A 15,000-nucleotide genomic window follows, 5' to 3' on the forward strand; every position below is an offset into this window, starting at 1 on the left:
CCAGGTGGGTGGTATAGAGGAGATGGACCCACTGGTTGTCCTCTAGGTTACAGAGAGCTGGTAGTCCCATCCACCACACTACCAGGTGGGTGGTATAGAGGAGATGGACCCACTGGTTGTCCTCTAGGTTACAGAGAGCTGGTAGTCCCATCCACCAAACTACCAGGTGGGTGGTATAGAGGAGACAGACCCACTGGTTGTCCTCTAGGTTACAGAGAGCTGGTCGTCCCATCCACCAAACTACCAGGTGGGTGGTATAGAGGAGATGGACCCACTGGTTGTCCTCTAGGTTACAGAGAGCTGGTAGTCCCATCCACCACACTACCAGGTGGGTGGTATAGAGGAGACAGACCCACTGGTTGTCCTCTAGGTTACAGAGAGCTGGTCGTCCCATCCACCAAATTACCAGGTGGGTGGTATAGAGGAGATGGACCCACTGGTTGTCCTCTAGGTTACAGAGAGCTGGTAGTCCCATCCACCAAACTACCAGGTGTGAAACAGGGAAGGGACTCAGGGGGTATGCTAATTTGGTATAGAGCAGACCTAACTCACTCCATTAAATTAGTCAAAACAGGAACAATTTACATCTGGCTAGAAATTAAAAAGAAAATGATCTCAAGAGAGAAAAATGTCTTCCTGTGTGCTACCTATATCCTCCCACTAAAATCACCATACTTTAATGAAGACAGCTTCTCCATCCTGGAGGGGGAGATCAATAATTTCCAGGCCCAGGGAAATGTACTAGTCTGTGGAGACCTAAATACCATAACTTAGTTATTAACCAAGGCAAGTAAGTTAAGAGCAAACTCGTATTTACAGTGATGGCCTATCCCGGCCAAACCTGAACGATGCAAGGCCAATTGTGCGCCACCCTATGGGACTCTCAATCACGGTCGGTTGTGATACAGCCTGGAATCGAACCAGTGTCTGTAGTGACACCTCTAGCACTGAGATGCAGTGCCTTAGACCAGGAGCCCTTCACCTACCTGGAGGTGACAGCATTCCCTCCCAAATATGCCCCCTAGACACAACTACGACAACATAACCAACAAAAACAGGTCACAACTCCTGCAGCTCTGTCGCACGCTGGGTATGTACATAGTCAATGGGCATCGAGGGGACTCCTACGGTAGGTACACCTATAGCTCTGTTACATCCTGGGTATGTACATAGTCAATGGTAGTCTTCGAGGGGACTCCTACGGTAGGTACACCTATAGCTCTGTTACATCCTGGGTCTGTACATAGTCAATAGGCTTCGAGGGGACTCCTATGGTAGGTACACCTATAGCTCATCTCTTGGCAGTAGTACTGTAGACTACTTTACCACTGACCTCAACCCAGAGTCTCTCAGAGCGTTCAGTCAGCCCACTGACACCCCTATCAGATCACAGCAAAAAAAAGAACCAAGGGCTCTCTATGGTCAGGGCATGACAAAGAAATGCTGTAGATTGAAGGAAAATAGTGAGGAAATCTACCAAAAAAACTTGCTGGACAAAATGCTTTACTGCAATAGTGCAATAGTGTAACTTGGAAAACCTAAACAGTATTTTTGACCTCTCAGCTTCCCTATCAAACTCTACAAATCTATTTTTGACCTCTCAGCTTCCCTACCTTCCCTATTCAAGCAAACAACCTAAGAAAATGAACAACAATGACAAATGGTTTGATGAAGAATGCAAAAACCTACGAAAGAAATTGAGAAACCTGTCCAACCAAAAACATAGAGACCAAGAAAACCTGAGTCTACACCTTCACTATGGTGAATCTGTTTCGATAACTAGGTGGGTGGAATCAGGCGCAGAGAGCAGGGTTCAGCAGGGTTCAGTCGTTTGTCAAATTTATTCACCAGCGCAACAAAAACAGTCACGCCAACACACAGGGCATATATAACTTGCCAGTACAAACAACAGGACAGAAATGGTCAGGCGAATAACGACAATAACAAAATAACACCAACCAACACAGAGTAACAAGAAACAAGCCCGCACAAATACCCAGCGGGCCTAGTGCACTTAAATACCCTACAAACAAACCCTAATACAAAACAGGTGTACCCAATTACCCAATAACCAAAAACAAACGGAAAGGGAATCGATGGCAGCTAATAGGTCGGAGACGATGACCGCCGAGCCCCGCCCCAACAGGAAGAGGCACCATCCTCGGCGAGATTCGTGATAGACAGGTGAAACCATGACAACCTGAGTGTGGTTAATGTCTCCAGGACGGTCTCTGCTGTCCTCTGGCGACAGGTGAAACCATGACAACATGTGGTGAATCACTAAAACAGAAATACACTACAGAAAAAGAAGGAACAGCGCATCAGAAATCAGCTCAATGTAATTGAAGAATCTATAGACTCTAACCACTTCTGGGAAAATTGAAAAACACTAAACAAACAACAACACAAATAATTATCTATCCAAAATGGAGATGTGTGGGTAAACCACTTCTCCAATATGTTTGTCTCTATAACAAACAGCAAAAAACATATGCATGATCAAATACAAATCTTAGAATCAACTATTAAAGACCAGAACACACTGCGCCCTGACAGAAAGTAAGACAAAACTAATGCTGTTCCAAATAAGGTCCAGGACCACAAATACAAATTCCGTCTTGACACCATCCTAGAGCACAATAAAATGACACATACCTTGGCCTAAACATCAGGGCCACAGGTAACTTCCACAAAGCTGTGAACGATCTGAGAGACAAGGCCAGAAGGGCCTTCTATGCCATCAAAAGGAACATTAAATTTGACATACCAATTTCAATTTGGCCAGAAATACTTGAATCAATTATAAAACCCATTGCCCTTTATGGTTGTGAGGTCTGGGGTCCACTCACCATCCAAGAATTCACAAAATGGGACAAACACCAAATTGAGACTCTGCACGCAGAATTCTGCAAAAATATCCTCCGTGTACAATGTAAAACACCAAATAATGCAGAGCAGAATTAAGCCAATACCCACTAATTATCAAAATCCAGAAAATAGACATTCAATTCTATAACCACCTAAAAGGAAGCGATTCCCAAACCTTCCATAACAAAGCCATCACCTACAGAGAGATGAACCTGGAGAAGAGTCCCCTAAGCACGCTTGTCCTGGGACTCTGTTCACAAACACAAACACACCCTACAGAGCCCCATGACAGCAGCACAATTAGACCCAACCAAATCATGAGAAAACAAAAAGATAATTACTTGACACATTGGAAAGAATGAACAAAAACCCCCAGCAAACTAGAATGCTATTTGTCCCTAAACAGAGAGTCCACAGTGGCAGAATACCTGACCACTCTGACTGACACAAACTTAAGGAAAGCTTTGCGAGCATAGCCTTGCTATTGAGAAAGGCCGCCGTAGGCAGACATGGCTCTCAAGATAGGACAGGCTAAGTGCACACTGCACACAAAATTAGGTGGAAACTGAGCTGCACTTCCTAACCTCCTGCCCAATGTATGACCATATTGGAGAGACATATTTCCCTCAGATTACACAGATCCACAAAGAATTCGAAAACAAATCCAATTTTGATAAACTCCCATATCTACTGGGTGAAATTCCACAGTGTGCCATCAGAGCAGCAAGATTTGTGACCTGTTGCCACGAGAAAAGGGCAACCAGTGAAGAACAAACACCATTGTAAATACAACCCATATTTATGCTTATTTATTTTATCTTGTGTCCTTTAACCATTTGTACATTGTTAAAACACTGTATATATATATATATAATATGACATTTGTAAGGTCTTTATTGTTTTGAAACTTCTGTATGTGTAATGTTTACTGTTAATTTTTATTGTTTATTTCACTTTTGTATATTATCTACCTCACTTGCTTTTGCAATGTTAACACGTTTCCCATGCCAGTAAAGCCGACTGAATTGAATTGAATTTATTTGAATTGAGAGAGAAAGGAGAGAAAGGAGAGAAAGGAGAGAGAGAGAGAGAGAGATAGAGACACAGAGAGAGAGACAGATAGAGAGAGAGAGAGACAGAGAGAGAGAGAGAGAGAGAGAGAGAGAGAGAGAGAGACAGAGAGAGACAGAGAGAGATACAGATAGAGAGATCAACTAAATTTGAAGTTATTATGAAATCCTATTAGCTGCTCCTCTGGGTTTGATGGACAAGGTTTGACATGTCTGTCTGTCTCTTTTTTTCTCACTCTATTGTTTTTCCTGTCTGTCTGTCTGTGTGTCTGTCTGTCTGTGTGTCTGTCTGTCTGCCTGAATGTCTGTCTGTCTGTCTGTCTGTCTGTCTGTCTGTCTGTCTGTCTGTCTGTCTGTCTGTCTGTCTGTGTGTCTGTCTGTCTGTGTGTCTGTCTGTCTGTCTGACTGTCTGTCTATCTGTCTGTCTGTGTCTTTCTCTCTCGTGGGTGTAGTTGCATGCTCTCATCTGTTTCCAATAATCACACAGAACTTTCTGTTTAAAGAAAAAAAAAATGAAAAAATCTGACATTTGTTCACATAAAACCAAAATAGCCCTTTTAACCAAAATAACCAATTAAATAAAATAACCACTGCATTGATATAGCGTCCTGAAATGGCATCCTATTTCCGTGCACTTAGTACAGTATAGTACAGTATAGTATAGTGCACTTAGTATAGTATAGTACAGTATAGTATAGTGCACTTAGTATAGTATAGTACAGTATAGTATAGTGCACTTAGTATAGTATAGTACAGTATAGTATAGTGCACTTAGTATAGTATAGTACAGTATAGTATAGTGCACTTAGTATAGTATAGTACAGTATAGTATAGTGCACTTAGTATAGTATAGTATAGTATAGTACAGTATAGTACAGTATAGTACAGTGTAGTATAGTATAGTATAGTACAGTATAGTATAGTACAGTATAGTATAGTACAGTATAGTATAGTACAGTATAGTGCTTTTTACCAGAGCCACAGGGGTACAAGTGCTACTTGGGACACATTTCTGGTCAAACCTGGTGCCAATTATAACCCCCCCCCCCCCCAACCCCATGTTTCTCTCCTTCACACCCCGAGTTGAGAACACTCCGAGTTGAGAACACCCCGAGTTGAGAACACCCTGAGTTTATGTTATCCTTATATTAATTCTCGGGAGTAATTGAGCCCGTGTGTCCCGTTCAATGAAGCGCAAATAAAAAATAAAAGGAATGACACTGTGGTGGCCACAATGTGTGTGTGTGTGTGTGTGTGTGTGTGTGTGTGTGTGTGTGTGTGTGTGTGTGTGTGTGTGTGTGTGTGTGTGTGTGTGTGTGTGTGTGTGTGTGTGCGTGCGTGTGTGCGTGCGTGTGTGTGTGCGTGTGTGCGTGTACGAGGGTATGTTTGTGAAGTGTGAGTGAAGGAGGCTTTGTTGCAAAATAGGAAGCCAATATTTGTAGTTGTCCACATATTCTAAGTCAGAACCGTCCAGAGTAGTGATGCTAGTCGGGCGGGCGGGTGCGGGTAGCGAACGGTTGAAAAGCATGCATTTGGTTTTACTAGCGTTTAAGAGCAGTTAGGAGGCCATAGAAGGAGTGTTGTATGGCATTGAAGATCGTTTGGAGGTTAGTCAACACAGTGTCCAAAGAAGGGCCAGATGTACACAGAATGGTGTCGTCTGCGTAGAGGTGGATCAGGGAATCACCCGCATCAAGAGCGACATTGTTGATGTACATAGAGAAAAGAGTCGGCCCGAGAATTGAACCCTGTGGTACCCCCATAGGGACTGCCAGAGGTCCGGACAACAGGCCCTCCGATTTGACACACTGAACTCTGTCTGAGAGGTAGTTGGTGAACCAGGCGAGGCAGTCATTTGAGAAACCAAGGCTGTTGAGTCTGCCGTTAAGAATACGGTGATTGACAGAGTCAAAAGCCTTGGCCAGGTCGGTGAAGACAGCTGCACAGTACCGTCTTTTATCGATGGCAGTTATGATATCGTTTAGTACCTTGAGAGTGGCTGAGGTGCAAACGTGACCGGCTCGGAAGCCGGATTGCACAGTGGAGAAGGTACGTTGGGATTCGAAATGTTTGGTGATCTGTTTGTTTTCTTGGCTTTCGAAGACTATATAGGATATAGGTCTGTAACAGTTTGGGCCTTTGTAGAGGGGGATGACTGCAGCAGAGAAGGTACGGTGGGGTTCGAAATGATCAGTGATCTGTTTGTTAACTTAACTTGATAACTTAATAACTTGACTTTCGAAGAATTTAAAAAGGCAGGGCAGGTCTATAATAGTTTGGGTCTCTCGGTCTCTCTCTTTCTCATTGTAATTTTTAATTTAATAATTTTATTTTACCCACTTTTTCTCCCCAATTTCGTGTTATCCAATCAACTGTTAGTCGCTACTATCTTGTCCCATGCGTTCTCCGAAACACAACCCAACCAAGCCGCACTGCTTCTTAACAGAGCCCTCATCCAACCTGGAAGCCAGCCGCACCAATGTGTCGGAGGAAACACAGTGCACCAGGCAACCTGGTTAGCGTGCACTACACCCGGCCCGACAGAGGAGTCGCTAGTGCGCAATGAGACAAGGATATCCCTACCGGCAAAACCCTCCTTAAACCGGACGACGCCAGGCCAATTGTCCGTCACCCCATGGACCTCCCGGTCGCGGCCGGTTGCGACAGAGCCTGGGCTCAAACCCAGAGTCTCTGGTGGCACAGCTAGCACTGCGATGCAGTGCCTTAGACCACTGAGTCTCTGGTGGCACAGCTAGCACTGCGATGCAGTGCCTTAGACCACTGAGTCTCTGGTGGCACAGCTAGCACTGCGATGCATCCGGGAGGCCTTCTCTGTACATTTTTGTCACTCACACTGAATATAATATAATATACACTATAATATACACTGAAAATAATATAATATACACTATAATATACACTGAATATTATATAACATACACTATAATATACACTGAATAGAATATAATATACACTATAATATACACTGAATAGAATATAATACACTATAATATACACTGGATATAATATAATATACACTATAATATACACTGAATATAATATAAACTGAATAAAATATAATATACACTGAATATAATATAAACTGAATATAATATAATATACACTATAATATATACTGAATATAATATAATATACACTATAATATACACTGAATGTAATATAATATACACGGAATATAATATAATTTACACTATAATATACACTGAATATAATATAATATACATTGAAAATAATATAATATACACTATAATATATACAGAATATAATATAATATACACTATAATATACACTGAATATAATATAATATTCACTGAATATAATATAATATACACTATAATATACACTGAATATAATATAATATACACTGAATATACTATAATTTACACTATAATATACAATGAATATAATATAATATACAGTACAATATACACTGAATATAATATAATATACACTGAATATAATATGAAATACACTATAATATATACAGAATATAATATAATATACAATGAATTGAATATAATATAATATAAACTGAATATACACTGAATATAATATAATATACACTGAATATAATATAATATACACTATAATATACACTGAATATAATATAAACTGAATATAATATAATATACACTATAATATATACTGAATATAATATAATATACACTATAATATACAATGAATTTAATATAATATAATATAAACTGAATATACACTGAATATAATATAATATACACTGAATATAATATAATATACACTATAATATACACTGAATATAATATAAACTGAATATAATATAATACACACTATAATATATACTGAATATAATATAATATACACTGAATATAATATAATTTACACTATAATATACACTGAATATAATATAATATACACTATAATATACAATGAATTTAATATAATATAATATAAACTGAATATACACTGAATTTAATATAATATACACTGAATATAATATAATATACACTATAATATACACTGAATATAATATAAACTGAATATAATATAATATACACTATAATATATACTGAATATAATATAATATACACTATAATATACACTGAATATAATATAATATACACCGAATATAATATAATTTACACTATAATATACACTGAATATAATATAATATACACTATAATATACACTGAATATAATATAATATACACTGAATCTAATATAATATACACTATAATATATACAGAATATAATATAATATACACTATAATATACAATGAATATAATATAATATAATATAAACTGAATATACACTGAATATAATATAATATACACTGAATATAATATAATATACACTATAATATACACTGAATATAATATAATATACACTATAATATACACTGAATATAATATAATATAATATAAACTGAATATACACTGAATATAATATAATATACACTGAATATAATATAATATACACTGAATATAATATAATATACACTGAATATAATATAATATACACTATAATATATACAGAATATAATATAATATACACTATAATATACACTGAATATAATATAATATAATATAAACTGAATATACACTGAATATAATATAATATACACTGAATATAATATAATATACACTATAATATACACTGAATATAATATAATATAATATAAACTGAATATACACTGAATATAATATAATATACACTGAATATAATATAATATACACTGAATATAATATAATATACACTGAATATAATATAATATACACTATAATATATACAGAATATAATATAATATACACTATAATATACAATGAATATAATATAATATAATATAAACTGAATATACACTGAATATAATATAATATACACTGAATATAATATAATATACACTGAATATAATATAATATACACTATAATATACACTGAATATAATATAATATACACTGAATATAATATAATATACACTATAATATACACTGAATATAATATAATATAATATAAACTGAATATACACTGAATATAATATAATATACACTGAATATAATATAATATACACTATAATATACACTGAATATAATATAATATACACTATAATATACACTGAATATAATATAATATAATATAAACTGAATATACACTGAATATAATATAATATACACTGAATATAATATAATACACACTGAATATAATATAATGTGTGAACATACATCGTGGTGTCAGAATATAGACAGACTATATGTTATAGACCTAAGACATGTGCAGAGTTTATTTAAGCACCAGCCAATTTTAATTGTACCTATATTTAACTTGGCCTAGGAACAGTGGGTTGACTGCCTTGTTCAGGGGGCAGAACAACAGATTTTTACCTTGTCAGCACGGGGATTCAATCAGGCATCCTTTCAGTTACAAGTCTAGCGTTCTAATCATTGGGGCGGCTACCTGCCTCCCCAATGATTCAGGGACAGACAGTATAATCACAGAGAGAGAGAGAGAGAGACAGAGAGACAGAGAGAGAGAGAGAGAGAGAGACAGAGAGAGAGAGAGAGACAGAGAGACAGAGAGAGAGAGAGAGGTGTCCTGACAGTGCTATGGGTGGTAATGATAACAGTTTAGTGATGGTGGTGGTAGTAGTAGTGGTATGGGTGGTAATGGTAATGATAACAGTTTAGTGGTGGTGGTGGTAGTAGTAGTGGTATGGGTGGTAATGATAATAGTTTAGTGGTGGTGGTGATGGTAGTAGTGGTATGGGTGGTAATGATAACAGTTTAGTGATGGTGGTGGTAGTGGTATGGGTGGTAATGATAACAGTTTAGTGAAGGTGGTGGTGGTGGTAGTAGTGGTATGGGTGGTAATGATAACAGTGTAGTGATGGTGGTGGTGGTGGTAGCAGTGGTATGGGTGGTAATGATAACAGTTTAGTGGTGGTGGTGATAGTAGTGGTATGGGTGGTAATGATAACCGTTTAGTGGTGTTGTGGTAGTAGTGGTATGGGTGGTAATGATAACAGTTTAGTGATGGTGGTGGTGGTAGTGGTAGTAGTAGTGGTATGGGTGGTAATGATAACAGTTTAGTGATGGTGGTGGTGGTAGTAGTGATATGGGTGGTAATGGTAACAGTTTAGTGATGGTGGTGGTGGTGGTAGTAGTGGTATTGGTGGTAATGATAACAGTTTAGTGGTGGTGGTGGTGGTAGTAGTGGTATGGGTGGTAATGATAACAGTTTAGTGATGGTGGTGGTGGTAGTAGTGGTATGGGTGGTAATGATAGTAATGGTAACAGTTTAGTGATGGTGGTGGTGGTAGTAGTGGTATGGGTGGTAATGATAACAGTTTAGTGATGGTGGTGGTGGTAGTAGTGGTATGGGTGGTAATGATAGTAATGGTAACAGTTTAGTGATGGTGGTGGTGGTAGTAGTGGTATGGGTGGTAATGATAACAGTTTAGTGATGGTGGTGGTGGTAGTAGTGGTATGGGTGGTAATGATAACAGTTTAGTGATGGTGGTGGTGGTAGTAGTGGTATGGGTGGTAATGGTAACAGTTTAGTGATGGTGGTGGTGGTAGTAGTGGTATGGGTGGTAATGATAACAGTTTAGTGGTGGTGGTGGTAGTAGTGGTATGGGTGGTAATGATAACAGTTTAGTGGTTGTGGTGGTAGGGTAGCCTAGTGGTTACAGCATTGGACTGGTAACCGAAAGGTTGCAAGTTCAAATCCCCGAGGTGACAAGTTACAAATCTGTCGTTCTGCCACTGTTCCTAGGCCGTCATTGAAAACAAGAATTTGTTCTTAACTGACTTGCCTAGTAAAATAAAGGTAAAATAAAAGTAGTGGTATGGGTGGTAATGATAACAGTTTAGTGGTGGTGGTGGTGGTAATGATAACAGTTTAGTGATGGTGGTGGTGGTAGTAGTGGTATGGGTGGTAATGGTAATGATAACAGTTTAGTGGTGGTGGTGGTGGTGGTATGGGTGGTAATGATAACAGTTTAGTGATGGTGGTAGTGGTAGAGGTATGGGTGGTAATGATAACAGTTTAGTGATGGTGGTGATGGTGGTGGTGGTAGTAGTGGTATGGGTGGTAATGATAATAGTTTAGTGATGGTGGTGGTGGTAGTAGTGGTATGGGTGGTAATGATAACAGTTTAGTGATGGTGGTGGTGGTGGTGGTAGTAGTAGTGGTATGGGTGGTAATGATAACAGTTTAGTGGTGGTGGTGGTGGTGGTGGTGGTAGTAGTTGTATGGGTGGTAATGATAACAGTTTAGTGATGGTGGTGGTGGTAGGAGTGGTATGGGTGGTAATGATAACAGTTTAGTGATGGTGGTGGTGGTAGTAGTGGTATGGGTGGTAATGATAACAGTTTAGTGATGGTGGTGGTGGTGGTAGTGGTATGGGTGGTAATGATAACAGTTAAGCAATGTGGTGGTGGTAGTAGTAGTGGTATGGGTGGTAATGATAACAGTTTAGTGATGGTGGTGGTAGTAGTGGTATGGGTGGTAATGATAACAGTTTAGTGATGGTGGTGGTGGTAGTAGTGGTATGGGTGGTAATGATAACAGTTTAGTGATGGTGGTGGTGGTAGTGGTGGTATGGGTGGTAATGATAACAGTTTAGTGATGGTTGTGGTGGTAGTAGTGGTGGTATGGGTGATAATGATAACAGTTTAGTGATGGTGGTGGTAGTAGTGGTATGGGTGGTAATGATAACAGTTTAGTGATGGTGGTGGTGGTAGTAGTGGTATGGGTGGTAATGATAACAGTTTAGTGATGGTGGTGGTGGCAGTGGTGGTATGGGTGGTAATGATAACAGTTTAGTGATGGTTGTGGTGGTAGTAGTGGTGGTATGGGTGGTAATGATAACAGTTTAGTGATGGTGGTGGTAGTAGTGGTATGGGTGGTAATGATAACAGTTTAGTGATGGTGGTGGTGGTAGTAGTGGTATGGGTGTTAATGATAATAGTTTAGTGATGGTGGTGGTGGTAGTAGTGGTATGGGTGGTAATGATAACAGTTTAGTGGTGGTGGTGGTAGTAGTAGTGGTATGGGTGGTAATGATAACAGTTTAGTGATGGTGGTGGTGGTGGTAGTGGTATGGGTGGTAATGATAACAGTTTAGTGATGGTGGTGGTGGTAGTAGTGGTATGGGTGGTAATGATAACAGTTTAGTGGTGGTGGTGGTATTAGTGGTATGGGTGGTAATGATAACAGTTTAGTGATGGTGGTGGTGGTAGTAGTAGTGGTATGGGTGGTAATGATAACAGTTTAGTGATGGTGGTGGTAGTAGTGGTATGGGTGGTAATGATAACAGTTTAGTGATGGTGGTGGTGGTAGTAGTGGTATGGGTGGTAATGGTAACAGTTTAGTGATGGTGGTGGTGGTAGTAGTGGTATGGGTGGTAATGATAACCGTTTAGTGGTGTTGTGGTAGTAGTGGTATGGGTGGTAATGATAACAGTTTAGTGATGGTGGTGGTGGTAGTGGTAGTAGTAGTGGTATGGGTGGTAATGATAACAGTTTAGTGATGGTGGTGGTGGTAGTAGTGGTATGGGTGGTAATGATAACAGTTTAGTGATGGTGGTGGTGGTGGTAGTGGTATTGGTGATAATGATAACAGTTTAGTGTTGGTGGTGGTGGTAGTAGTGGTATGGGTGGTAATGATAACAGTTTAGTGATGGTGGTGGTGGTAGTAGTGGTATGGGTGGTAATGATAACAGTTTAGTGATGGTGGTGGTGGTAGTAGTGGTATGGGTGGTAATGGTAACAGTTTAGTGATGGTGGTGGTGGTAGTAGTGGTATGGGTGGTAATGATAACAGTTTAGTGGTGGTGGTGGTAGTAGTGGTATGGGTGGTAATGATAACAGTTTAGTGGTTGTGGTGGTAGGGTAGCCTAGTGGTTACAGCATTGGACTGGTAACCGAAAGGTTGCAAGTTCAAATCCCCGAGGTGACAAGTTACAAATCTGTCGTTCTGCCACTGTTCCTAGGCCGTCATTGAAAACAAGAATTTGTTCTTAACTGACTTGCCTAGTAAAATAAAGGTAAAATAAAAGTAGTGGTATGGGTGGTAATGATACAGTTTAGTGGTGGTGGTAGTGGTATGGGTGGTAATGATAACAGTTTAGTGATGGTGGTGGTGGTAGTAGTGGTATGGGTGGTAATGGTAATGATAACAGTTTAGTGGTGGTGGTGGTGGTATGGGTGGTAATGATAACAGTTTAGTGATGGTGGTAGTGGTAGAGGTATGGGTGGTAATGATAACAGTTTAGTGATGGTGGTGGTAGTAGTAGTGGTATGGGTGGTAATGATAATAGTTTAGTGATGGTGGTGGTGGTAGTAGTGGTATGGGTGGTAATGATAACAGTTTAGTGATGGTGGTGGTGGTAGTAGTAGTGGTATGGGTGGTAATGATAACAGTTTAGTGGTGGTGGTGGTGGTGGTGGTAGTAGTTGTATGGGTGGTAATGATAACAGTTTAGTGATGGTGGTGGTGGTAGGAGTGGTATGGGTGGTAATGATAACAGTTTAGTGATGGTGGTGGTGGTAGTAGTGGTATGGGTGGTAATGATAACAGTTTAGTGATGGTGGTGGTGGTGGTAGTGGTATGGGTGGTAATGATAACAGTTAAGCAATGTGGTGGTAGTAGTAGTGGTATGGGTGGTAATGATAACAGTTTAGTGATGGTGGTGGTAGTATTGTATGGGTGGTAATGATAACAGTTTAGTGATGGTGGTGGTGGTAGTAGTGGTATGGGTGGTAATGATAACAGTTTAGTGATGGTGGTGGTGGTAGTGGTGGTATGGGTGGTAATGATAACAGTTTAGTGATGGTTGTGGTGGTAGTAGTGGTGGTATGGGTGGTAATGATAACAGTTTAGTGATGGTGGTGGTAGTAGTGGTATGGGTGGTAATGATAACAGTTTAGTGATGGTGGTGGTGGTAGTATTGGTATGGGTGGTAATGATAACAGTTTAGTGATGGTGGTGGTGGTAGTGGTGGTATGGGTGGTAATGATAACAGTTTAGTGATGGTTGTGGTGGTAGTAGTGGTGGTATGGGTGGTAATGATAACAGTTTAGTGATGGTGGTGGTAGTAGTGGTATGGGTGGTAATGATAACAGTTTAGTGATGGTGGTGGTGGTAGTAGTGGTATGGGTGTTAATGATAATAGTTTAGTGATGGTGGTGGTGGTAGTAGTGGTATGGGTGGTAATGATAACAGTTTAGTGGTGGTGGTGGTAGTAGTAGTGGTATGGGTGGTAATGATATCAGTTTAGTGATGGTGGTGGTGGTGGTAGTGGTATGGGTGGTAATGATAACAGTTTAGTGATGGTGGTGGTGGTAGTAGTGGTATGGGTGGTAATGATAACAGTTTAGTGGTGGTGGTGGTATTAGTGGTATGGGTGGTAATGATAACAGTTTAGTGATGGTGGTGGTGGTAGTAGTAGTGGTATGGGTGGTAATGATAACAGTTTAGTGATGGTGGTGGTAGTAGTGGTATGGGTGGTAATGATAACAGTTTAGTGATGGTGGTGGTAGTAGTGGTATGGGTGGTAATGATAACAGTTTAGTGATGGTGGTGGTGGTAGTGGTGGTATGGGTAGTGGTGGTAGTAGTGGTATGGGTGTTAATGATAACAGTTTAGTGATGGTGGTGGTGGTAGTAGTGGTATGGGTGGTAATGATAACAGTTTAGTGATGGTGGTGGTGGTAGTAGTAGTGGTATGGGTGGTAATGATAACAGTTTAGTGATGGTGGTGGTGGTAGTAGTGGTATGGGTGGTAATGATAACAGTTTAGTGATGGTGGTGGTGGTAGTGGTGGTATGGGTGGTGGTGCTAGTAGTGGTATGGGTGATGGTAGTAGTAGTGGTATGGGTGGTAGTAGTGGTATGGGTGGTTTTGGTAGTAGTGGTATGGGTGGTGTTAGTTGTAGTGGTATGGGTGGTCATGATAACAGTTTAGTGGTGGTGGTGGTGGTGGTGGTAGTGGTATGGATGGTAATAGTGGTAGTGGTGTGGGTGGTGGTAGTGGTAGTGGTATGGGTGGTGGTGGTGGTAGTGGTGGTGGT

Source organism: Oncorhynchus masou, chromosome 16, assembly GCF_036934945.1.
Source record: "Oncorhynchus masou masou isolate Uvic2021 chromosome 16, UVic_Omas_1.1, whole genome shotgun sequence".
NCBI lineage: Eukaryota > Metazoa > Chordata > Actinopteri > Salmoniformes > Salmonidae > Oncorhynchus > Oncorhynchus masou.